The sequence below is a fragment of the Pithys albifrons genome, chromosome 2 (assembly GCF_047495875.1).
Source record: "Pithys albifrons albifrons isolate INPA30051 chromosome 2, PitAlb_v1, whole genome shotgun sequence".
NCBI classification, from domain to species: domain Eukaryota; kingdom Metazoa; phylum Chordata; class Aves; order Passeriformes; family Thamnophilidae; genus Pithys; species Pithys albifrons.
This window is the reverse complement of record NC_092459.1, coordinates 34,508,847-34,532,717: the sequence shown is the minus strand read 5'-3', so window position 1 is coordinate 34,532,717 and position 23,871 is coordinate 34,508,847. Positions and strand designations below refer to the sequence as shown.

Sequence of the window (23,871 nt, the reverse complement as noted above, 5' to 3'; positions counted from 1 at the left end):
AGTCTTCCAGAGAGATGAAGAGTTGCTAAAGTACAAAAGCCAGTGAGTGGCTACACTGCAAGATGCAAGGCTCCCCACAGTGACTGCACAGCCACGTTTCATCTGCAGAGCTCACAATACACAGCAGTATCCCACAGCCCTGGGCAGGCCCTAGTCCCCTCATTATTTATAGGCTTCTTATTATCAAATGTAAACCAAAATAGTACTCGTTCATGCTTTATGTAATGTACTTTGGGTTTAAATTATGAGCCCATCTTGTTTTCCCCTAAAAAAGAAATTCCATTCTTTGAGAGAATAACATGCCATAAAAGCCCTCCACAGGTTCTGTTGACAACATGGGATTATTTGGCATGCAGCAAAGGAATGATAAGGACCTGCTTCTTTCTTTAGGGCTAATTGAGTAGTTGTTAATTTCTGTGATTACTTTGCTTATCTTTAACCCTGATGTCACTAAGGAAGGGTTGGTCAACATTTTCAGTGCCATGTGGCAAACATCAGTTTGGGGGCCTTTTGAATAGGTCAGATGGATAGTTAACAACAATATAAACTGGTTGTCTTCACCCAAGTTTGGCCACTGAGCACGGCCTGAAGCACTAGCAGCTCCTCCTGGATGATCACAGCTTCTCACTCTCTTTCCTGCATAAACAGTGGCTAAAATAGGTGCTGGTGGGAGACAGGGGAAAAGACAGCATTGTAGACCTTTTTCCTCATGCCTCTGCAGCAGAAAATGCTGTGGGCTGGCTGTAGCTAGCAGTCAAGAGGAGGATTTCAGACAGGTAAAACAGGATGTGGAAGAAGAAAAGCAAAGAGGAAAGAAGTGTCATGGTCTTCCATGGGCTGCAGAAGAACACTTATTTAAAATTTGTCAACTGTTTCCCTGGTAGTATTAATCTCAATAATTTTAGGAAGAAAATTGCCAGATATTTTAGCACTTTCCAACTCACAACTCACTTTTCCCTCATCTGTTCCCAAAAGTTAAACCCTCCAACTAAGAGCCCAACTTGTGGAACATTGTTTTTTGTCATACTGTTAATAACTAGTGAAAACACCAAACAATTTTTTTAGCTTTTCTTCATCCTTCCTTGTTCTTCCTCAACTAAGTTGATTGGTACCACTCAATAAACAGGCATCCAAAAAACTCTTTATAAACAATTAGTGAGAATCCCCATAAATGAGATTTTGGGATGTAGTTTCCCATCAGTTTAATTGTCATCTAGGCTGTAGTGCTCCTGCTATCCCCACTGTACCCCAGGTACCTGCTCCCACTTCTTTCACTAATACCTCCACAGCAGTATAGGAGGCAGATTCAGCTGAAGACTAAGTCACTTTCTGAGGCTCAAACATACAACTTCAGTGGCTAACGCTGTGGTGACATAGAGGGAATTGTAGCATTATTTGGCGTGGAATGGACCTTAAAGATGATGTAGCTCCAATCCCCCTGCCATGGGCAGGGACACCTTACAATGGATCAGGTTGCTCAGAGCCCCACCCAACCTGGCTTTGAACACTGCCAGGGATGAGGCATCCACAACTTCTATGGGCATCCTGTTCCAGTGCCTCATCACCCTGACAGTAAAGAATTTCTTCCTAAAATCCACTATTAAATTCACTGTAGAACAGCATCCTTAGATTTTATAGAGTGAAAAACTATAGAAAACTCTATTTGTTGTCAGTTGTGGGTAAGAGGAGATGTTTCAGCCCTTACGACTTGCAATCTTATAGAGGGGTAAAGAATTGCATGCTGCTTCTAAAAAGGAAACAGGTGTGCATGAGCTTAATGTTTCAGAAGCATCTAATCAGATTTGAAGGAAAGCTGAGGCATTCAGGCATAGCTACACAAGGTTAACCAGTTGAGAGCCCTAGGGAACAGTGACAGAAGAAACAAGTATTCACTCTAGGGGCAGAGTGGCTGGAAAGGGGCCAAGCAGAAAAGGACCTGGCGGTGACAGTCCACAGCAACTGAATTTGGGCCAGGAGTGTGGTCAGGTGGTCAAGAAGGCCAATGGTATCCGGTCCTCTATCAGCTATAGTGTGGCCAGCAGGACCAGGGCAGTGATTCTTGCCCTGTACTCAGGACTGGTGAGGCAGCATCTCCAGTGCTGTGTCCAGTTCTGAGCCCGTCAGTTCAGGAAGGAATGACTTTGAGGTGCTGGAGCTGGTCCAGAGAAGGGCAACAGAGTTGGTGAAGGATCCATAGAGTAAATCCTATGAGGAGCAGCTGAGGGAGCTGGGGATGTTTAGCCTGGAGAAGAGGAGGCTCAGGGAAGACCTTGTTGCTCTTTACAACTGTGTGAAAGGAGGTTGTAGCCAGGTCGGGGCTGGTCTTTTCTCCCAGGCAACCAGTGACAGGGTAAGAGGACAGTCTTAAACTGCGCCACAGGAGGTTTAGGTTGGACATTAGGACAAATTTCTTCACAAAAAGGGTGATTAGACATGGGAATGTGCTGCCCAGGGAGGTGGTGGAGTCACCATCGCTGGAGGTGTTTGAAGAAATACTGGACGTGACAATCAGTGCCATAGTGTAGTTGGCAAGGTGGTATTCAGTCATAGGTTGGACTCGGTGATCTCAGAGGTCTTTTCCAACCTTGAAGATGCTGAGACTGCGAGAAACACTTTTTTTCAAGCATGGCAGGAGGAGCTGCATCAGGTTGGTTTCTGCTCTCACTTTAAAAGCTCACAAAAAACCCCATTGCGTTCCACCCAGAAAACGTGTAATGCACAAAGTACGAAAAGCACCGAGATTGACAGGAGGGTTTGGGCGCCCATTCACAGAATAATAGAATCATAGAATCAATTGGGTTGGAAAAGACCTCCAAGATCATCAAGTCCAACCCCTGTCCAACTCCAGTCCATTTACTAGATCATGGCACTAAGTGCCACGTCCAATCTCAGTTTAAAAACCTCCAAAGATGGTGAATCCACCACATCTCTGGGCAGGCCATTCCAATGCCTGATTTCTCTCTATTTTTTTTTTTAAATTCAACTTAAATTTCCCCTGACAGAGCTTAAGACCGTTCCCCCTTGTCCTATTTCTGCTCTCGCCTCGGGGCACAGGCCATGCCGGGGGTGCAAGACGCGGGTTGTAACAGGTCCCGCAGCGGCCGCGCCCCGAGCACAGCATGGCACGGCTCAACATGGTACGGCGCAGCGCGGCCTCGCCCCGCCCCGCGCGCCCCCGCCCCGCCCCGCGCGCCCCCGCCCCGCCCCGCGCGCCCCCGCCCCGCCCCGCGCGCCCCCGCCCCGCCCCGCGCGCCCCCGCCCCGCCCCGCCCCGCGCTCCCCGCCCCGCCCCGCCCCGCGCTCCCCGCCCCGCCCCGCCCCGCGCTCCCCGCCCCGCCCCTCAGCTCGCGGTAGGGGGCGTGGCCAGCCTCGTTCCCACCCCGCGGCGCGCATATAAGCCTGGGCAGCGGGCCCGCCCCGCCTCTTTCACCGCGGAGCGGCCGTGGTGCTGGCGTTCGGTAAGGCTGATGAGGCTCGGTAAGGGTGCGGGAGATGCCGCTGCCGCAGCGGGGGTGGGAGGGGGCGCCGCGCCTTCCTTCGTGCGCCTGGCCGTTCGGGAGAATCGCCCACGGCACGGCTCGCGTAGTGCTCGAGTATGGAGCTTGGCCGGTGGGGCTCGCACCCCTGGAGCCGCGGGTGGGTCCGGCCGTAGTCCCGCCGCAGGCCTGCGGCCGTTTGTTCACGGCGCCCGGCTGGCAGCCACGGGGGGGGGGGGGGGGGGGGGGGGGGAGGGGAGGGGGCGAGGGGACGGCGTGGAGGACTACCTGTCCCAGCACGCCTCGCGGGGGCGTCCCCGCCGGAAGCGGCGGCCTGCGGCGCGGAGCTCGCTGGGAGCGGTAGTCGGGGCGGCCCGCGTGGCGCTGCCGGGCCCGCGCCATTTTGGCCTCCCGTCATGGCCGGGGTAGGCCGTGCCCTCAGCCGGGGCTGGGAACAGTCCTTGGGCCGGGCGGGCACTCTACACCCTTCTGAAAAGCTTTTTTAAATGTTGGCTGAGCCAGAAAAGTAAAATAAGCCTGAACGTGCTGATGAAAACGAGGTGGTGGCTCTAGGGAGATGTTCGGTTTCCTTGAATCGGGGCGGGGCCGCCTTGTTCTGTGGCGCTGCCTCGGTGCACGCGTTCTGGTACCTGTATGTGTTTCTGAGGGCTCAGTTATCTTCATCATGGACTTGTTCTATTCTAGAAGACTTCCAAAAATACTATGAAAGGCACGTATCATGTCAAGGGAGAAAAACCGTAGCCTTCTCGTGATTTTCAACGTAAATCATAAAATCAACCTTTTAACTAATTATGTTTCTTTTTGGTTTGTTTTTTTAGACAATGATACAGCAGACTAAATGGAGGTTTATTAAAAAACAAACAATGGAACCACACACTACCTCCCTAAAAAGCTTCCTGTGGCTCCAAGAAGCGTTTTTGGACTGCCCCTTGCAAATCCAGATCTCATAGAACGTGCTTCTGGAGGCATAGGAAAGAAAAAAAGTACAGCTAGGATTCTAAGCTCCTATCTGCAAGTAAAGATTAGATATGCTTGGATTCATGTAGGAAGTTGTCAGATTGATTCATTCAGTGTTAAATCAGCTTGTCTAATCATAGCCCGAGTCACACATTAGATTTCTGAACAGTAAATTTTTCGAGTCTTTACAAACCAGTAGTAACCCTTACACATAGTAAGTGTGAAGTTTAAATTAAAAATGTTTATTACACCCACTAAGTGGAAGCTTAACTCTAGGTTTTCCATAGCTTAAATAGTTTTTGTTATCTGAAGCAAAATACGTGATGAGTTGTCTTTCAAGGGTTGCTACATGTATTTGATCTGTGTAGTTCAGAGTGAGAAACATGGAAGCGTGTGCTTATTTGGAGTGTGTTTATGGTAATAAGTAGTTTGTCGTGCATTTCTTCAGCTGGTTGAGTTGATGAATTTTGGTCATTGCTCCCTGGTTAAAACAATTCCTGAAAGGGATGGAATCAGTTCTTAAAGGACTGAATACTGGAGATAATTAGTTTCCATTAAAAATGCTTTAAAATGAAGTTTAACAGCAGGTACACGCAGTTATTCTTGCCATGGCTTTAATATAGGATTGGAAGTATGTGAATCTCTCAACTCTTTGTTACTTAAAATTGTATGTTTTGCTGCCTTTCCCTGCAAGCTTGTTGATTAGAGATTGTTGACAATTATTGTCTTGTGTGTGTGATTTACTGGGCTGGTAATAGGAATCTGCTGATTTCAAGTTTTAACTTTGTTCACTCTTTGTTTTTTAGGTATCATGGAGATGAAGTTTTCAGTGGTGTCGGGTATATTGTGCATTAAGGTAACAGCTCCGGAATCTTTAATTCTTTTCTAAAAGTGACACTGCATTTCTGTTACTAATGAAGTTAATAAATGCTTCTGTTTCTTACTTGCTTTCCATATTTTTGTCTTGTCAAAAATATGGGGAGTTTTAAGTGCTGTAAGCTTGCTATCTTTGTCATGGCTACTGAGTGGGACAAAAAGGAAAAGCAATACATTGCATTTTCATAGCTGCCATCAAACTGATGAGTAATTACTTGATAATTTTTAGGTTGGGTGCTCTTTGAATTAGGGTCAGCCTATAGGTCAATTCTTAGTTGCAATTCTTTTGCTGTGGCATTTAAACTAACATGAAGACCCAGGTCATAAATCACTTTGCTTGTACTAAATTCCACAGACTGTGGAGATGGTGTGAGTTGTCTGCCCTGTATGTGTATTTGAATTAATGTGAATACACATACATGGTCATATTTAAACATAATTACTGAGGTAACGATCCCGCAGACTAATGGACAGACAGTAGTATTGCCTTGTGAATAAATGCATGGTCACTCATAAATACTTCAGAAAGAAAAGCTTAAATGTCTTGAGTGTTCAGATATTTATTGTGGTTGCTGAAGGGTTCCAAACCAATTGAAGGTAACTTTTTTCTAGTGCATACAAAATTTCAGCTGGTCAGGTATTAAAGACTGTCCCAGAAGAATATTGAATTGTTATATGAAAGTCAATTTTTAGTGCCAGGTGATTGTTTCTGACATAGTAACGTGATAAATTATGCTAGACCACAGCAAAAGATGTTTTCTAATTTAAAAGATAATTTTATCTTATTTTTAATTTTAGCACTTCATGGAAGCATCATCACAAGGAGAAGAATATTTGGTACACATAAGTGGATTTTCCTGAAAGCTGTGTATGTTTTGAATGGTCAGTTGAGATAAATTAATTAAATAAGCAAATTCTGGGCATGATCAAATTAGTAGTTCTGCCATTAGCTTTAGAATAAAGGTATAATTTTATTTCAGGAGTGTTTGACATGGTATGAAGAGTTTTATGTCAGAAGAGCTGATCAAATGCCTATCTGAAGTGTCCATACTAAATCTGAAAGCATTACCTCAATATGCTTTTTAATTGTGACTTTGCACTTGATTGGGAAATTAGTATAAGAAAGTGTTTAGGCAAAGAAAACAAAGGGAGCATCTAGAGAATGGTCAATGTAAATAAGCAATTGTAATTTTTAATAGAAATGTGTGTTCATGTTTTAAAAGTATAGTTGATATGTTCAAAATAAATAAATAATTTCAGGATCTATATTCAATTTAATTTCACTCAAATGCTTACAACCCGTTGTTAGAAAAGTAAAATTCAGTTGTTCTTACTTGGTTGTGGTATATTATGTATGGACATGTTGTAATTGATCGCTTTACTCAATTTCTAGAGTGGCATGAACAGCTTCTGGTAATGGGAATGTGAGGTGTCCTGAAGAAAGATTTCCTGGTAATATAAGGGATAAAGGTAATATTTATTGATTAAGCAGTGGAAATTTTGTGTTCATAGTAATGTATTCCCTTTTCAGTACATTGTATATGAAAGATATAAAGCTTTTTTTGTGGAATATATGAATATATGAGTGGTGTTATAGTTCCCAGTCACTGATACTTAAAAGGTGGATTTTGATGTGACTGCCAGACCTGATGCATTGATGAGAAACTTCATGTGGATTTGGCTTCTGAAATTAAACCACTTAATCTTTCAGTCACTGTCCCAGTTGATGTTACTGGCGCCCCTGTGCACAAGGCAGGTGCCAGCATATGAGTAAGAATATTGGTACATTTTCAACCCACCTCAAGTCTGTGTTGACATGAATATGTCCTGTTGTAAAAAAGAGCAAAAGGAAGGGGAAGTGTTAGACTTCTGTAATTTGAAGTATCCTGCTTTGTAGTGGGTAAATAACAAACATTAGCCGGGTATGGTAGGGAAGTGTTGCTGGTGTTTGAAAGCTAATGGTGATGCTTGCACTTTGACCCTGACTTGCTCAGATGTGAACATTTAGGAAAAGTAATTCACTTTATTGCACTGGTGAATATTCACAGGTTGGTTTTATTTAGAAAGTCAGAGTAAGAACTTATAATTTTCGTGTCTTGCTACACATCTACAACCTTATTCAATAAAGGTACCTTTTAGATACTTTGCTAACTACCAGCACTTTCTTTTGAAGACCAGGTTTTGTACCAGTATGTATAAATGTATGAGTGAAACTTCTTGTGCAGCAGTGCTGCCTATAAAATGCTGTGTTGTTCAGAGAGGCACTATTGCAAGTAGGAAGTGGAGTGACTTAAATGACTGACCTAGAGAAAAGTTGGAAGTAGCAAACCTTGCTGGTGTTACTAACCAGTGCCTTTTGTCTTTGCAGAGATGCTTGTGTGCTGCTTCTCAATTAAAGGTATGAATGCCAATAAATGTTACGATTAATTTAAAAGCTTCCTGTACAAGTGAAGTGTGAAACCTTTGCTGTGTCTTATCAGTGAAGAACTTATCCCAAACCTGATTAATTGCTTGCTAAAAATACATGTGAATCTGGCTTCTGGGTTTAGACTAACCAGAACAGCTGAAGTGTTGGAAGGTGAGAGGTTTCATATGCTGCATGTACATTGAAACTCAGAAAAACAGGTTTAAATAATTATGATCTTGAAAATACCGTTTCATAAAACTGTGTTATTGTCAACCCTATTTAAAAGCACAAGGTCACATGAAAACTGTCGTATTGCAAATGGCATATTTGAAGTGGAGTCTTCTAATCAGTTTCCCAGGACTTAGTGTACTGACACTAATGCAGCACATGTTGAATAATGCTGTTCAAACTGTGTGAGGGGCTAAGTTGATGATGGTAACTTGTATTTTGGGTAATAAAAGAAAACTTTCCTTAACTAATAAACTTCCTTTTTTTTGTTTTGTTTAATAGGAACATGATCCAAAATGTAGGAAAAAATGCTTTCAGATTATTGAGGTATGTAACTGAAAACCTTCTAAATATTTTCTCATTTTAAGTCTAAAGTAACTGCTTAAAGTTCAAAATTTTTTCTATTATGACAGTTGATCAATGAAGTCATAGTTGGCATTTAAAAACACTTGTTCCCTAAGGCACAATGTGTTCTGATAGCTGTGCCTGACCTTGCTTAGCTTTCAAACATTTGTGTGTTATTAGTGAAATACGACAGAGGACTAGATTGCAATACAAAAATTAAATAATCAGAAACACTACAGAAAACCAGTAATGTTTCCTACCATGTTTGTTTTCTGTATTACTTCTGTCTCACCTGTGATGATCCTATCCCGAACCTGAATTTCTTGTTGAAAAACTTAATACGGATCCGGAATCTGAGATGAGACAAAAATACTTGATTCAAAGTTTTTGAAAAGTATTATACTGTCTTTGGGTTTAGTTTTGGTGGTGTTTTACAGAAAAGAAATAGTAACACTTTAGTTTATATTAATTATTGTGTGCTTATGTGCAAATTGAAATTCCTCTCTTGAATGAACCATTTTACTTAAACCTTGTTGTCTTTTTGCAGCGATGAGCTGGACACTTTGTCAGAGCTGTCTGATAAATGTGGATGATCTGTAACCAGAAGGAAGTGTAACACCTGAAGAGTTTGTGTGGCTTGGAGTGGGATGCCATGCGTTTAAAACCTGCTGAAACAGCTGCTGCAATTTTGTTTAGTAGATACTGTTACCAGAAATTGCATGTAGACCAAAATCACTATCTGCATATCTAAAATACTGCCTTCCCAAAATATTGAGCTGCCCTCTCTAGGAAGAATAACAGCAATATTAGGGAAATGAGTATTGAGTGTTGTCAGTACATGGAAAACCCGCTAACTAGTTACCCTTTTAAAATACCATATTGGACACACATTCTTGCTGATGCTGAAAATCTATGACAGGTCAGGACAATAAGAGCTCACACGCAGACCCTGTAAGGACCAGGGAAAGCAAAATGAGTACACAAATGCAGACTAGTGAGTGTGTTTTGTGAATAGTGTCATCCAGGAGATGGGAGAAAGTATATGAGGTAAATGGTGTTACGGAAGCCTAAACCTTAAACACTTGTAAGAAAGAAAAAGGCAATGTCTACAGCTTGCATCACTGCCTATATCTACTGAGGGACGAAGGAGTTGGGGTTTCATGGGCTGCCACTTAAAAAGGCTAGTACTGCAGCAGTGGGATGGACTGAGGAACACACTGGTGATACAAGCTGCTTGCTGTGTGCAGAAAAGAGTGTGTACATTAGAACTTGTGCTTTGAACAGTTGCTTGAAAAGTACCAGTGCTTTATCATAGTAGCAGCATGTTTGCTGTTTGTCAAATTCTTGCTCTTCCACAGAGGAATGAAGGGTTATAAACTGGTCATCAAGTAAGTTGGCTTTTAAAGACAACTGTACTAAGACACCATCTGCCTTAAAATGTGACTTTGAAGTCTTAATATCAGAAATGCTTTGTAAAGGGAAAAAAGTGAGAATGACATAACTAAAAATAAAAGTCAGTTCCTGAGTAATTTTGAAATGCACCAAAAAACCAAAAGCAACCTTAAAAGTCTACAACCAAAAATACCAGCGTTGAGTGCTAGCAGTTTTCTAGAGAACTGGAGAATTTCCTATAGCTTATGGAGCTATAAATGTTTATAAATGACAAGTTCCATGTAAAGCCCAATTTTCTGTCTAAACAGTATCATGAAGTGCAAAACGCTACCAGGAGCAGCACATGAAGCATTGAAAACATCAGAAAAAAGTATCCATGGCATTACTAAAATGTAGGCTAAGGTTCTGGCTGAATTCCAGGAGTACTGGCTCACTGAGCATCTCCTGTGGTTTGGTTAATGTTAAGTAGTGGCCAGCTACTTTCACTAAAGGCTGCTGCTTTTCATCAAGTACCTGTAAATCTCTTGAATGTTGAACTCCAGAAATTTACTACGAACCATTTTTCCCTTAATTGTTTTCAACAGGCTTTTATTTCTGTTAACAAATGTTGCTGAGAATGGTGGGTATTTCCATGTGCCATGTTTTGTACATGTTTGCTCTTGAATAAAAATGAGGATGTGAAGAACTTGGCTGTTGCCCATCCAGGTGTGTATGGCACCACAGAGTTCCTGCTTGTACTGCAAGAGCTATGAAGGCAATGTGGCTTTGTGCTACCTGCTCCAGCATGTACTGGGCATACGCTCCACGTTGTGCTTAAGTCACAACAGGACAACAAACCTTGTAATGGTTTACTCAGAAGTGGGAAGGGACTTTTCTCCATCTGCCTACTGAAGTCCTATGAAAAGTCGGTGCAGTTGACGGCATCTGGTAAAGCTGCTTGGATGCAAAGTCCAAAAGTTGCCAGTGACCTAGGTCAGTCTTCTGGAGGTTAAAATGTCAAAGAATGGGTGGTTAATACAGCAGCAATATTTGCTAAGTACTTCGTTAATACTGAAAGGGATTTGTATGTGAGTTCTTAGCAGGCTGAGAAGCATGTGGCTAAGTCCTTTGTGTCAATCTTGTCCTAAAACACTGGAGATGGTCTCGGATGTAAGATTGGCATCATTAGAAAAAAAGGGCTAGGGAATTAAGTTGCTGTGCATATCTGTGGTGGAGGCCTGTCTTGAGAAGCAGTGTTGTGGTCATGAAAAATACTTGGCCTCACTTAGCATAGAAACAGGTTGATTAGGCATATTGGATATTTAGCTGCGAAGCTTTCAGTATGAATGCTCCTGTACAGCCACAGAAAATGGTGAACAGATGAAAAATGTGTTTTAGTATAAAAAGCCTGCTGTTTACAAAAGAGAACAAATGTATTAACCATTATACACTGCATATGTTTCAGAATATGGGCCTAGTGAAGGTGATGTAGGAAGGTCATTTTTGTAACCAGGTCAGAAATGGAAAGTAGCTTCTCCGCTTTGTGGGAGGGGGACGTGGAGTTGGTTTGGTATGGTTTTTGGAGTGATTAGGTGTTTTACACAAGTGATGAAGACACAGAGGTAGTTGTGAAAAGTTAGTGTGAACATGTGGCAAGAGACTTCTCTATACAAAAGCACTTAGACTTTTTTTCAGAAAATTGTTATATTAAAAGGTTTAACTGGAGATTGTGCAGTAAACAGCATGAATGCACTTTGCTTTTTTGTGCTGTAGTCTGGTGAAATCTTTTACTAGCCATCATTAGTGTTGAGCTTAGAAGTGTCACATGGCCGTTGGGCTGTGGTCCAAGAAATCAAGTTAGACACACTTTGTTCTGGAATGTTGTCATGTATCCCTGTTCGTAAGGGCAAAAAAGGAGATACTTTAATTGGTGGCCTTACAAGCAACAGGAGTACCTTGCAATGGCAAGGAAGATTGAGATCAGCCTCTGCATAAATGCTTTGCTACTATTTAAGTAATAAGGTCCTTCTTAAGGTGGGAGGTTTTGTCTTGCTGAGGAACCAGTTTTGCTGGTGAAGGCTGTGGATCTATAAACAAGACTTGCAAGTGAATGAAACTAAGCTAGCAGTGGTTATCACACCACAGCACCCACACTGCTATGTGAGTGCCAGTGCTGGTATGACACCTGCTTAAAATACCAGATCCTAGTGAACTGGACTTTCAGTGTAAGCTGTGCTGTCAGGTGCCATCCTGCACAGATGTGTGTGGCTGTGGCCGCAGCCATATTCTGTGCTGGTGTTGCTGCCATCGGCTGCAGGCAAGCTTTTAATTGTATGTTCGCCATATAAAGTTTTGTGTTTTGACAGTTAAAAATCAGCACTGAAATATCAGTTGGTAGAGAAAGGCACTACTTAAGACACTCAAGCGTGGACAGCAGAATGAGGAAGTGTTCAACTGCCCAAGGAAGGGTGTTCATTATATTGAAGGGTGTTTAGCCCTGACTTCGGTAGTTCTTCTGCACACTCTCTCCTACAGTTCAGAGGACAAACTCGTGAGTTACAATCCAAAATGAATTAGCAGATGGTGATTACAGGTGAGTGGAGAATAAATGGAGGCCTTTGTATGCTGTGTAAATGTATGTGATGATTTGCATTCTCTGTACTTTTTGGTGTTAAAACTGGTGTAACAAGCATTTTTGCTTGTCTGCCACTGTCTGTTTCCCTTAAAGGATACAAACTGGGGAAGTAAAATTAAACCAGTGAATTCTATTTCCTTTCAAATGTCATGTGGCTTTTTAGTTGATAGTCTGGTTGAGCTATCAGGGCTATGAAGACACTGCTGCTCTGCCATTGTCTCAAACTTCCTGCGGGCTCTGGAGGACAAAGTGGTGTTTGATGCTCAGAAGAATGGCTGTATTGAGTGGGACAAAGTCTGCCTCGTTCAGTATTCTGTCTGACGATGACCAGTATAAGGAACAGGAGAATTATAGAGAGCCTTTCCAGCAGTTTTTTTTTGGGAATTGCCTGAGGAGATTTGGATTGGTATTTGAATACTACTAGGCAATTATAATCGATGTCCATTTAAAAAAAGATTCGAAACAAGAATTATGTGGGCTGTAAAACAGATGGGGTGGGTATGAGTGACTAGGGAGGGTGAGACTGGGAGGGAGCTGAAGTAAAACTTTTTTTCTTTGAAGCTGATGTCCCTTTCAATTCTCACATTAACAAAAACAGTGTTAAGTGGAGTTCAGTAAAGGCCCCAGTGCTAAGCCAGCTTTGCTGTTTAACTGAGGTATGTTGGAGGTAAAAAAATTCTGAAGTACTGTGTGCTCTTACCTTCACTACCTCTGAGCTACACTTCAGGCTTCTCACCAGAGCAATAATCACCCTGAGTTTGGAGTTCTTCATAACTGAAAGAGCACTCTCCCAGCAGCAATGGTACTAGTTTTATAGTTGCAGGTGAAGAATGATTAAAATCTGTCCTAACATGAAATTCAGTCATTTGTTTATTTATATGGAAAGATGAATGGACTGAAATAAAACAAATGCTTAGTCCTTACTTTGAAATTGGTAAGTTGATGGAAAAGTTATTTTTACATTGTCTTTAAGATCATTGAAGGATATACAGCTATCATTAAAGCTGTGTACTTCATCTTACTTTGACAAAATAGTTTGCCCTAGCTTTACTTTGGGTTTTTTTTCAGTCAGGAATGTTGCAGATACTGGAGTCCTGTAAAAAACATTTGAGACAAACTCTTTTGTGTGTGTTGTGATTTAACCCCAGCTGGTAACTAAGGATCACACAGCTGCTTACTCACCCCAGCAGTGGGATGGAGAGGAGAACAGGAAAAGGTAAAAGAACAGAATTGAAATGAAATAATAATTGTAATGTAAAAGGAGACAACCAAAAGAAACTGCAAGACAGACAAGTGATGCACAAAACTCACCACCTGCTGACTGATGCCTAGCCTGAGCAATGATGCGCACCTTCTGGCCGGCTTCCCCCAGTTTATATACTGCACATGACATGCTGTGATATGGAATTGGGGCAGCTGTCCTGGCCATGCTTGCAGCTTCGTGTGCCCCTCCTTACTGGCAAAGTATGAGACACTGAAAAGTCCCTGACTTTCGATTATTGCTAAGTAGTGCTTACCCAAACATCAGTATGTTATCAACACTAGTCTCATACTGAATCTAAACCACAGCATTGAACCAGCTACTAAGAAGAAAACTAACTATTCCAGCCAAAATCATGGTGGTATGTTAGCTCTTAGTAGTTAGGTCATTTTCTGCAGCAGAAAATACAAGCAAAATTGCTGTCTTTCATTTCATGCACTCCATCAGAAAAGTACAATATTGAAACATGGTGAGTGGCAGCTCTTAATGTCATTTGGTTTTAACAAGTGAAACAGTTCAGGTATGATTATTCAATCCTCAGTGCATATTAGAATAAACATTTTCTGAAAATAGTTGGATTATGTAGTTTCTGATTCTGAAAATTTTAGTCATCTGCTTGTTTGCTACTGCAAACAGAGAAGTTTGGTTTGTAGGAATTAATGCTCCCCTTTCTTCCTGTTTTACAGATTATAAACCACATAGTATAAAAGAAGTTTAACGGCAGAACAGGTGTTGCCTTTAAAACATGCTAAAATATGATAATAAGTGGTATCACAGTGCTGAGAATATTCCCTCAAAAAACCTGCATGAAAGGGAACAGTGTCTGGGCTTTTGATGAAAATGTTTTTGAAGAAATGCAGTTGCCAGAATTGCCTTTCTTCATTGACATGTACTTGAACTTAATTTCTGTTGCTAGTGAAAAGTTATTCAGTATAGTTTCTGCTAATTTGGCATATAGGTTGTAAGGCTGCTGAAAACCCTTTTTTCTCCACGTAAAGAGATCTTAATATGGTGATCCTTTGGCAGACTTCAAGGTGTTTTGCTGTGGCTTAGCTGTGTTTTCAAATGCTATGAAAAAAAAGACTGGAAATGGTATCAATATTTATCCTGAGATTCTTATGTAGTTTCTAGTTTCATAATTGTAAAAGACTGAACAACTGTAGCAACTGCTTGATGTGTTTTCTATAAAAGTGCAGTCCCTTTATGAGCTATGATGGATATGGAAAAGCCCCAAGTTCTAACTCACAAATATGAAGAAAGAGACTTTGCCAGCTACAGATTTGGAGAGACGTGTGGTGTAAGGACCATTGTCCTGACAGGTATTGCCTGACAGCACTAACTGTCAAAGGAAATAGCCACTTAGCTTCAGTTTTGGGTTGTCAAATCTTGACAGTGACCAGGATGCTTCCCCATAATGAAACTGTGTTACATCCTTACCTACCTGTAAGAGAAGAAAACGCATTACTAAAAAGAGATATTCTGTCATTGTGAGGTATTACTCCTGGAGGTCTTCTGCCTCTTGGTTTTATCTGCTGCTGCTTGTTTCTAAGGGCAACTTTGGGTTTCTAGTTGTGATTTGTCTGCTGAGGTATGACAAGGAAATGTTGTGTTATTGTTGATTCTCAACTAGGAAAATATTTTTAAATCAACAAAGAGAATATGCATATTTGGTCTTTTCTGAAGTCATAACTCTTCTAGAAAGAGCGATCATCTATAGAAGCCTGGGCTATCTCCCAGCATGACCCTTTCTTACTCTGGGCTATGGTTGGGATCTCAGTATCCAAAATTATGTTGCACTCAGCCTCGTCCCAGTCTTCTAAATATTCTCTTCCTCCTCTTCTATACTAGTCATGTATTGCTTTCTCTGGAGGAGTGATGCATCAAACATCCCAAGAACGAAGGTTAAACCACAAAATTACATACTGCTACATAAGCAATCAGTATTAATCCCAGAAGGGCTGCAAGAATATATGAAACTTTGGTAAAGGGGAAAAAAGAGCTCTCTGGGAAACTTCTCTAGACTCAAGGATGTAATAATCAAATTGAAATACCTGTTGAGTTGTAAAACAAGACCAGTTCCTGTAATGGATGTAATTTTGCTCTTCAGAAATCAGAGATGGGTCCTGCAAGTAAGAATCACTTAGGAGCTAAATTGCAGATCTATCAGCAATGACATCTAGCTGGGCTTCACGTTGTTTCAGATGTGGAAGGAAAATACTTCTCCACTTCTGTATTGATACTGGACTGTCTGCTGGAAAGTTTCTGACAATAAAGTAGGAGTTAGAAAAAGGTGAAAGGCGAGTGCTATTTTAAGTAAAGATTTTTCCTACTCACAATTAAAGTAGCAGGGCTAAAACTCAACTGTACTTTGCAGAGTAGTCTCAGAAAAGCGATGACCATTTTTCTTGCTTAGAAACATCTGTGGAAATGGGCTCTGTTGAACTTGCTCTTCTCTCCTTGACTATTTTGAAATCTGGCTGAGAAACAAGCACCTCAAATTCATTAAAAAGGCAAAAACTAACTTCAGTAAAGATGATAGCCTGTTCTGTAGCAGCAGCAAAAAAGAAGTATCAGCAGAACTGGCATCCAGCCCTGGAAGCAAAACATTCTGAGCTTCTGCTAAAGCTTCCAAAAGAAGTATGATAAAGAGGTTTTAGAAAATTCCTGGGCTGTCTTGCTTTTATATACAAGTCTAATCCTACTGCTCAACTTTGGTGATTAAGATAAATCATATAGAAAATATTGTCTCAGGCCAAGCTACAGCAAGTTATCCATGAGATACTTGCTTTCTGTGGTTGGCTGAGATGGTCTCCCCTTTTGCTGGGATTTAACCTTAATATGAACTTAGTCTCTGCTGGGGTGCATAGACTGACTGCTTGCTAAGAAATCTGACTAGCAGTTGGGGTATCAGAAAGAGTCTGAGAGGGAATGCTGATGTGTTACTAGCAGTATAATCATCAGCTCGAGGGTGGAAGAACTCATATCTCAATTGAAATATAGAAAGCAAGTGAACTAGGTTGGGAATGTTTCATGTTTGGTTTTCTTTTGTGCGTAGCTTACAAAGTTTCTACCTTAATAGCCCTTGTTTCTTAGTTCTGATTCTAACTTTTTTTTCTAACTGTGCTGAGACTGGAGGAGTTTCAAATATTTTCAGACTAAAAAAAAATCTGCATGCTCCTTACTGCCTCTTTTGTTGCAGCAAATCTCTGTCAATACTGTTCGTCTGAAACTTCTTAACAGTTTTCATATTAAATTTACCAACCAAAACTGATATTTTAATAGCTATTTAAAAGAATTAAAATAAATGTTCACAATAGATTACAAACATTTCCCTTTTAGCATGCATGCAAAGATCTCAAGTAAGAATTATTTTGTAATTTTTCTTGGGAGACATGTAAGTTATTACTGTGGATGTGGCAGTGAAATCTAAACACCTGACCCAAGAGGGTATGAAAGAATTTAGAAACTTCTGCAGTTAACTGTCATCAGTGATTTAAACTATTTTATGGATGTTCTCAGATATCTATATTAATTCTGCTGGAACTAAGAATTGATGTATTGGCAGTAAAAACTTATATTCTCACACAGTTGCATTGACTCCTCTTACTGTTCCATATGTGCCTCCAGACACTGCTCTCCATTGGTACATAACTCCAGTCAGAGAACACAAGAGCTACTAGAAATGTTTTGGTTAATTTGAATGTGAGGTCAATAAACAAGTTCACAGGTTATCATTCAGATATTTACCTAATCAAACTAAGATTTTTTTTTAAATTGACCCTGATAGATTTAAGTTTTCAAAATGAAACTTCCCTGTAACTGTTCTTACTTGCTGCTACTTTTAAGATCTAAACTTTAAAAAAGAAAAACCAACCCTATATGTTCTTACAGGATCAAAGAGACACTTTTATTTTCTGAGAGCAGACAGAAAGCATAATACTCTTCATCTGTCCTCTCGAGATCACAGAAGAGCAATGTATTTTTTTCTAGTGCCCAGTTGCTTTGTAAAATTAAGGCTTTGCCTCCCTAAAATACTAAACTATTGCTTCTAGCCGCACAGTACAGCTTCACTAGTTGCACCATATTAAATTACAAATTTGTTATTGCTGCACAAGCTGTAAAGGATAAACTTATACGCATATGCTGAACCTCTGCGTTATGTTAAGATCTAAGTCTAGTATCTTTCAAGGCCCATATAGAAGTACAGAGTAGACCTTCCAAAAGAAGATTATTGAAAAGCAGCAAGCATAGCCTGAGGTACTGATATAGTAAGAGTTCCTCATCCTTGAGCTCTGGTCTAAAGTGCTGTAAATGAGAATTTCCATAGGGCAGCATTCTCCAGTTATCTTTAAAAATAAAATAAAGCCCCCACTTGTATAAAAAGGTGGTGTTGTCTGCTCTTGGGATCTGCAGAAGTGCTGCATTTTTGTAGTCACTTCTGCCTTGTACCTGGCAAGGATTGTAAATGTGAGGGGGGGTAAGATTGCTCTATTCTTACAAGGACCTTGAAAGACACAAGGTTATTTGGGCTCATCCATGCTTGGAAGGATTTTTAGGTTGTTTGGTTACATGTTAAATACCCTACAACACTTGACCTGAAAGCTGTGTATTGCAACTGCTGCATCAGGCACTTTCCCAAGTAATCAGCCATGTCATTCATTAATGGTGAACCAAATAGGCCTGGATCATGAGCCCAATCCCTGGCAACTGATCATTCATGCCATTAAGGGTTAATACAGCCTGACAGCTAAAGCCTGGGCGGCAAGCACACTCACATGTAACATTTGTGCATGGTTTAGAGGTTAAAGTGAATGAGAGCTTGGGGGGGTGGGGAATGCAAGCTATGCTCTCTGCATTTGCCTTACAGCTGGAGAACAGCCCATGACCTGTCCCATCTGCTGCACGGCTATGGCCATTGTGTCTGGTGTGCTATGCTCTCCTCTCCTGGGAAAGATGCCCAGAGCTGGAGAAGAATATTCTGTGACCTACTGACATGCTGTCTGCCTTTGGAGATGGGCTTAATGCAGTAAGTAACTTACATGGGGTTAAGTAGATCCCAAGGGTCCCTTTCCTTATGTTCCACTTTTCAGCTGGCTTTTATAAGTGTGCCAAGTACTGGAATTCTGATAGCTGCTAGGCAGTACAGGGATATAAAGCAGGGCTGGACGGGATTCTGGGGCAAAGGAAGGTCTAAATGCAGCAGTAAGTTCTCTATCGACACTTTCATTTGTGGCTGTACTCAGTGAGTTGCAGCTTCAGCACTTGGCTACTTCGCACTGCACAAGTAGACGGGATAGCACTACTGTCCTGAAATGACTTTGGGATGTTTTGAAGATGGTTACTGATGAGGAATGCTCTCTGCATTTCTCTTGCATGAGTCGTTCTCATAAGGAAAATGCACTAGCACATGGAGGAAACTTCTTTCTCCAGCCTTTCCATGCTAATTTGATGAAAATGGAGTGGTGTGTGTGATTAACTGTCCTGTCACTTCTTTGCTGAATATCTTGTCTCCTTTTTCCATGGAGCTTTGCCAGACACTGCCCTAATGGCAGCATTCCTCTAAGAGCTTTAAAGCATCAGATGCTTAGGATAACAGGATGGAAAAGGCAGCAGTTGTGTCCCAACTCTCGGTCTTGTACCCACAGCAATAGTAAAGCAGTATTCTCTCTTTTTTTTTTTGTCAGATTGGGAAGCTTCTTTTCATAGTTTCCTCACCTTTGCTAACCTTGTGATCTATTTGTATAGGAAGTCTGTGTTTTATAGGTCTATAGTGGGATAAGGAATAAGCGATTAGAGGGAATCTGGAGGAAGGGGAATATTTGCAGGTATACTTCTGCAGGAAGTGGGAAGGGTTTGGGATGAAAGGAACAGATTAGTGATTGCATGTTCTGCTTGCTGCAATGACAGGGTATTTGTACCATTAGACTGCAGAGTTAAGACCAATATTTGGTCTGCAGTAGTGGGTATTGTCTAATGGAAAAAAGCAAAGATAGGGCAAGCATAGATATGACAGTATGCTCTTGTATGGTCCCCAAGCCTCCACTAATTTTTGCTGCAAAATTCAATCTGGGATGGTATCTCTATGTCTACATTTAATAATTTTAGATGCGGGTTTCTTGTATTAATTACTTATTTGGGGGATGGGTGCATGGAAATACCTATAGTTTCATCTGACAATGAATTCCCCAGCTTAGTTGCATGTGTGTAAAAGTAGCTCTTTTTTGCTTGGCTATCTGCCTGTTTTGACGTGATGCTTTATAGTTCTTCTGCTGAAAGAAAGAGTAAACAGTTATTTTCTAGTTTTCCCCATGCCACTTCTGACTTGTAGACCAGTATTAGGTTCCCTTATTTGTCTCTTGTCCATGTTGAAGGTATATGTTCTGAGTAACTCTTAGCACTGCTTTTTTTGCCAGTAAGCACAGGGCATTTGTAGTTCTTAATTATAAGGCTGGGCCTGTTTTCTGAGTGATAATAGTCAGTCTGGGATGGCTTTGAGTTGGCATTTCTGCATACACATGGAAGCGCCTTCACTGTTTTCTGTGCATGCAAAAATAGAGTGCTTTCCTCCTCCACTCCTCTTTCAATGCTTACATATTAACCTACAGCGTACTGCAAAATACATTGAATTCTACAATGATTGCTCGGAACCCATGGATGATAAAAGACTGAGTTTAAATCTTCTATCTTAAATTAGAAAAAAACCTAAAGATATTAATGGAATATGAACTAAACTACTGTCTACTACTTCTGTTGTGCCTTTCTCTTACAGTGTCAGGTCCAGAGTGCTTAATTGGAGGGTGGATGTACCTGTGTGTAGGTTAGGGGATTGATGGTGAGTGGGAAGAGAAAAAAGTAGTGATTAGTAGTAGAAAGGAGTTAAAACAGAGATACTTTGCAGAAATAGGCAATTCAATACTCTTTCTTTCATTGGCATTGTTGTTATAGCACAGACATAAAGCAAAAGAGAAAAAAAAGCAGTTCAGAATTAAATTAAGACCTTCAGTCTATATATAGGATTCAACATCAAAATAATTCCTGGGAAACTCCCATCCCCTCTTCATTGCCAGGATTGTTCTCTGCCTGCAACTATCTGGGCATGTATTTAGCTGAATGCAGGTGATTTCAACCTCAAAAACCCTGAAATGTGTTATGTCAAGTGTGTAGGAGCAGACTCCTCATCAATTGTGCAGAACTAGAAGAATCAAAAATTAATGAAAAATTAGTTGTTTTGTATTCGTTTGATAGTGGGGCAGGAGCCTCTCCAATCTCAAGAAAGAAGCATCAATTAGTCAGTTGATAGAGCTGGATTTGTAAAGATCAGGATGATTAACCATATCATAGTATCTGTCTGCTGAAGCAGTTGCTAGTTGCCCATACAGCTTTCCAATGTCTCAGATAATGGAGACTCTACATCCTCCCAGGGCAACCTGTGCCAGTGCTTGGTCACCCTCACAATGAAAAAGTGTTTCCTGATGTTCAGAGAGAACCTCATGTGTTTCAGTTTGCACCCGTTGCCTCTGGTCCTGTGAATCACACTGGATTTGAAAACACTTTCTTTGCTCCTTTTATTTTCCTGACTTAGTTGGAAGAAATGGGATGTTTGAAGAGTTAGCAGGGTCAAAGTTAAACTTCAGAAAGAGTTTAAATATAAGGGGGGGATTAACCTTGATTTTGTTTTAATAAGTGCTACCCCTGCCTAGTTTTGGAAAAGTCAGAACATGCACAGAGGATATAACTGGAAAGAATGTTAAAAGAAAATATTGCCATTACTTAAGTCTTTCTTTGCTGCAATCATGTGATGATTTTAGATTGTAAGTTACTTTTTTAGAATGGAAAAACACTCAAATCTGCTTATCAACAACTGAGATAGTCATATAGATGAAGCTTTTTTCTTTAGAAAATGTCATATATGTTATTAATTTCCTTTTCTGACTTGCATTTTTCTCTTAATAGGCAAGCCCTTGTATTTTGTAACCTATCTTTTAAGATACAGAATTTGACTGATACGATGAAGAAATTAAACAGACGTTTAATTAAACAGCTATTTTGCCAAATAGTCTTATTTTATCAAGGATCTTGCAGGGTAAATAGGCCAGTGGCCAGTTGTGCACTAGATGGAATAAACTGCACACTGCAATCCTTTCCTGAAGCTAGATACCTTTATAATATACAGATACAGTAATAATTTGGCAGTCTTACCCACAAGGGCTGAGAATGGCTTGAAAATTATACTGCTGAGAAAACCACAAGAGGGGCTCAGTCACTTCAGAAGTGTGCTGTGGCAGGTGCAGCACAGGGGCCTTGTTTTGTTGTTACACGGCTGTGTGACCACAGTGATCTGCCCCTCTAATGCTGCAGCTGGTGTGTTTCATAGCTCAAGTATAGCAAATTCTACAGCAGAGTCTAAATTTCCAATGGATGCATACCTTGGGAAGGCACCACAGAAACTGATGGTAAGATTCCTGTTAAGTCTCCTTACATCTTCATTTTCTGTTTATGTGGTATGATTATTTACCTATACATAAGTAACTCTGGAGCAAAAAATTTTTAATCTTATAATGAAATTTAAATTTATTTTTCACTGCTTTATCTATGCTACTATGTAGTTGGTCCTGTTGTAGTAACTGCTTTTACTGTGGATGTGCTGGGGAGGCTCAGTAGTCTAGCTGTGGCTTCAGTGTGGCTCTACAATTGTTACAACTGGACCAGAAGCAGGCAGGGGGTTCAAATACCAGGAAAATTTAGGAATCAACACAACTTCCATTATGGTGAGAAGCTGTGAAACTTTCAGGCATGTGCAGTGAAGCTCCTCATGTAAATCTAAGTCATCAAATAAAGTGCCTGTTCTTGGCAGGGCATTTTTTCAATTGATGTTCTATGTGCTTAAATAGAAAAAACCTGGTTTCATGGATTTTTTTACTGAACATACTGGTTTTGTCTTTGTCCTACTGAATTAAGGCTAATAACTGAGCTATATTTGGAGGAACTACATGTCAGACTTGCTCCTTCCTGCTTTCTATGTAAAATTTCAAAGGATCAAATAACTGCAACTCTGGGTCAGCTGTGATTTTAAATAAGGGTAACAATCTGTTCACTGCATTTATGCTAATTTTTTATTGCTTTTACTTTCATTTTATGGAGGAAAAAGTTAAGTGCATAAAAAGGTTTTCCTCTAAGAATGGGCCTGAAAGTGGGAAGTACTTTTTCAGGAGTTTGCCACCTATAGTTAATCAGATCCACTGACTGAGAATTTGTAATGAAACAGGTTTCACCTCAACATGAAAAACTTCTTTACATTGAGGATGGCAGAACACTGGAACAGGCTGCCCAGGCAGATTGTGGAATCTCCCTCTCAGGAGACATTCAAACCCACCGGGATGAGTTCCTGTGTAACCCACTCTAGACGGCCCTGCTGTGTGAGGAGGGTTGGACTGGATGAACTCCAGAGGTCTTTTCTAACTCTAACGATTCTGTCATTTTTCAGTGTTTTCATTAGTTCCAGAGGACAAATCTATTTATGAAATTTACATAATACTCTCGACCACATCTGTATTATACATGTAACACTGAAACATCTTCTGTAAACATCTGAAAATAACATGTTTTGGTGCAGTATTTTCACTGAAAAATATTCACCAGATTTATTTTTGAGAATATTATGATCGTTGCCAGCTGACAGCTATACTTTTGGAGAAAGTTATTAACTTTTGAAGAGAGAAAAATATTTATATTTTTATAAACAGTACAATTAAAAATACCACACAGATTTGCACTAAAAAAATTAGCTTTTTAGTTTTCCTTTCAGAACGTCTTGGTTTCTTAAAAGTTGCACGAAGTTTGAGTAAAAGTTATCTTTAATCTGTCTTTTTCAAACTCAAAATTAGCTGAAAAATTTGCTCGTGTATAACTGCCTTCTATTTGTTGCTATTTTGGATAAATCTGTGGAGTGGTCCAGCTTTTAATGAAGTCTTATGACATCGAATACTTGATATTTTTTCTTATATCACCAAACACCAGTTTTATGTTTTGCATGCTTATACACCAGCATGTGACCATTTGTTGACAGTGAAGTAACCCTGTAATTGTCTCTGCTTGCTCCACTGCTCCCCAAGTTTTTAGAGCACTGGAGGTGCTCGGTCGGGCTCATGGGCAGCAGCCGCTGATCAGCCTGTGGCTGAGCTGCCTTGGGGGAAGTGACTAATACTGTGTGTGCCTTCCTGCCTCCCTTTTGCTGTCTTTATCTGGACACACAGGTTTCTGGCACAGCTCAGCAGGTTGGCGCTTCCAAGTTCCTC

General features: G+C 40.8%; 1 long non-coding RNA gene and 2 other non-coding genes across 6 annotated transcripts; all 3 read left to right on the top strand.

Moving 5' to 3' along the window:
* Window positions 1–3,409: 3,409 nt before the first annotated feature.
* Window positions 3,410–10,388, top strand: LOC139668761 (uncharacterized). Of its 4 annotated transcripts, none has more exons than XR_011697118.1 (7): window positions 3,410–3,457; window positions 5,260–5,309; window positions 6,128–6,211; window positions 6,723–6,799; window positions 7,698–7,727; window positions 8,247–8,291; window positions 8,857–10,388. It is a non-coding gene; the product is annotated as an uncharacterized lncRNA (long non-coding RNA). The 4 variants fall into 4 exon arrangements; XR_011697119.1 differs by having other exon boundaries at window positions 3,436–3,476; XR_011697121.1 differs by lacking the exon at window positions 3,410–3,457 and adding an exon at window positions 4,215–4,479.
* On the top strand, window positions 7,804–7,875 carry LOC139669137 (small nucleolar RNA SNORD50). The gene has a single exon (XR_011697192.1). It is a non-coding gene; the product is annotated as a small nucleolar RNA SNORD50 (small nucleolar RNA).
* LOC139669135 (small nucleolar RNA SNORD50) lies at window positions 8,599–8,669 on the top strand. Its single transcript, XR_011697191.1, has one exon. It is a non-coding gene; the product is annotated as a small nucleolar RNA SNORD50 (small nucleolar RNA).
* Window positions 10,389–23,871: the final 13,483 nt, after the last annotated feature.